The sequence below is a fragment of the Priapulus caudatus genome, unplaced genomic scaffold, assembly GCF_000485595.1.
Source record: "Priapulus caudatus unplaced genomic scaffold, Priapulus_caudatus-5.0.1 Scaffold39, whole genome shotgun sequence".
Taxonomy (NCBI): Eukaryota; Metazoa; Priapulida; class Priapulimorpha; order Priapulimorphida; family Priapulidae; genus Priapulus; species Priapulus caudatus.
In genome coordinates this window covers 664,949-667,724 of record NW_014577100.1, presented here as the reverse complement: position 1 = coordinate 667,724, position 2,776 = coordinate 664,949, and the positions used below count along the sequence as shown (strand labels likewise).

The window sequence follows — 2,776 nt, the reverse complement described above, 5'->3', positions numbered from 1 at the left end:
AATAGACTACTGCTGTACTGCAACACAGGAGTAGACCAATAAAACATGATATCACCAAAAAATAATACTCGTCATATCACAAACATCATGCGGGATAATTTCAATGAAAGAACAACTGGGGACGTTGAGCAGGCTAACTCAATAAACACAACCACTTGGTCTATATACACTTCTCGTATCAAAATGATATATCACAATTACGGAAATACATTAAAGTCAAAACTGATAATTATGAGTCAACACTGACAATAGACAACTTGCGCAACTTACTATAAAACGTTACCGCGTATTTTTCGGAAAATACAACAGAGCAATAGGGACAGTGTACATAGCCTGTTAGAGTATTATTAACAATACCGCTCAGTTTGGAATCAATTTGTTTGATGAGAGAACAGAGGGGAGGAGAGATAGAAACAAGAGGGAGAGAGAGAGAGTGGGCAGATTGACAAGCAGAATAGGTAGATAATAAATGATATTATATATATATATATATAGATAGATCCGATCGATCGATTTGGATTAGATAGTGATAGATACATAGAATTAAGATATGACATAGAAAGTTGGGCGATATACGAGAGCGAGAGTAGCGAAAGAAGAAAAGAGAAAACGAGCGGGAGAGAAAAGTGTCGCGAGGTGAGAGAATGGGAAGTAAGGGAAGAGAGTGACAAAGAAAGATGAGAGCGATCGAGAGAGAACGAGAAACGAGGAGAGAGAGAGGGAGCCTCCGGTGCGAGAGAGGAGAGAGAGAGCTGCACGAGAGAGCGGATATCGGGTCCAGAGGAGGGAGAGAGGTATTGAGATGACTTGAGAGACACGCACGGAGGAGAGAGCATGAGAGAGCGGAGAGAGACAGAGAGAGAGAGAGAGAGCAGCACTTCAAGGAAACTGATAAACCAATCTTGCACAGTAAATACACAATTTACAGTTCAGCGAAGGAGGAAGGTATGATGGAATGCTAAGCAAAGGCTTCAGGGAATGTTTGATTTGCAGTCAAATGAACCGTCTATGAACATAATTGCCGCTTCTACCTAAAGACGCTTTCGCATTCGAAAACAACAATGGCGACGCCCCGTTATCACACTAAAGCACTATGAACTATATACAAAACCGTGTGTAAAGAAGTATCCTTTGTCACAATTCTGATAAATGGCACATTGCGTATGTCGGCAATTAAAAATATCACTAGTGGAAGGTTCGCATGATCTACAGTTAGCTATACGTTTGCCCTGCATTACAAAGCAACTGGAAGATCTAGTTTCGATGCACAATCTCAGCCGGTTAAATGGCGAAATCATTATAATACGTTATAAGTTTGTAGAAATTTGGATGAGCTCCTCTGGAAGACTAATATATATATAACATTACGATGTCCGCATTCGCCATACAAGCAAATATTCGAGAAAAATATGGACGACAATCGGCCAGCGAAGGACCCTACATGACACTTATATATAATAGTTGTTAACGTTGCTAAAATGGGTCATCACCATACTGATTGATAGTCGACATCGTCACATCATTCGAATTCGACGCACACTTATAAACTCCATATATAACAAACAACCATGCAAAACAACGATTTAGTTTTACATGTATCTACTATACCGTCTCGCTTCGTAATATTTACAGGTCCAAATAGTAAGTAAATAATACCGTACACTTTTGAAATTGCAAAACGCACGCTTCGACGCACCACAAGCGCAATGCCCTACCGCGCGTACATTTAAATACACTCGAATACTCACGTGCGAGTGACAGCAATTTCTACTTCTACTTTGTTGTCAGTTCTCGGAATGTTATTGTTTCTGTGTTTTGTGTGTGTGTGTGTTATATATATATATATGATCTTTGTATAGTATTCGAGCAGTATTGACGTGGTATGGTGTTATGTTATTACGTACGTATATACGTTTACTTACAATCGATCCGTACGAACGACCGCTCGTGCGGCCAGTTGGCGGGAAAAAGAACATAGCAGGTGCGCACAGGTGGTATATGCAAAATGTACACGTCATACTAGCTACTGGCGACCTCTATTATCAAGTTCAATATTACCAAAAAATATAAATAAAACTAGATTGCACAGTATCTAGTCTTACTATATTTTTAATATTAGCGGTATAGTTTATACATTGCGTAACAATGAGCACGTTTGCACGCCGCGATAACTTGAACGTTGCCAAACGAAACGATGATCTGATCAAAAATGAAGACGAACAAAACGCGAATGATATGAACAAAATGATGCAAAACTTTTATTATATAATAATAATTATCATTATAACCGGTGTGTACACTGTTATTATAATTACTCGTGAATATACACGCATTTGACAAATGCGAATGTGGGTTTGTTACAGCGATACGGTTAGAGCAAACGCTCGGGATTATGTCCACTACTATGACAGCTTACACGTTTATATGCTGAGTCAAGCGCAGTGAGAGTGCAAGACCTGCCCACCAAGATTCGCTCTACTATCTCTGATCGCGCGTAATATATTGCCATTTGATACGCAAGTGATATCTTCCCTCCATCTTTTGAACATTTCAGCGGTCGTGTGATTGCTGTCTTTACGTTATACTTTGCTGTCATACGTGGTGAGCCCAAGCAGGCGATGACTGCAAGCTACATTCACACATGCACGCGTGTAGAGCAACCTCCCTCACTATGTGATGCCATGATCAAACAGCGAGCAAAATCTGCGCATTCGCAACTTAAGCTTATTGTAATTGTTTGTTTGTTGTTAATTGGAGGGTTGTTGATGCTGAAAAC

The 2,776-nt window shown here is 39.9% G+C and overlaps 1 long non-coding RNA gene across 1 annotated transcript in view; it reads right to left on the bottom strand.

Moving 5' to 3' along the window:
- Positions 1 to 1,981, bottom strand: part of LOC106819741 — a 10,363-nt gene extending 8,382 nt beyond the window's left edge. The window contains exon 1 of the long non-coding RNA XR_001395487.1: positions 1,923 to 1,981. This is a non-coding gene — a long non-coding RNA (uncharacterized LOC106819741). The remainder of the gene's footprint in view (positions 1 to 1,922) is intronic.
- Positions 1,982 to 2,776: the final 795 nt, after the last annotated feature.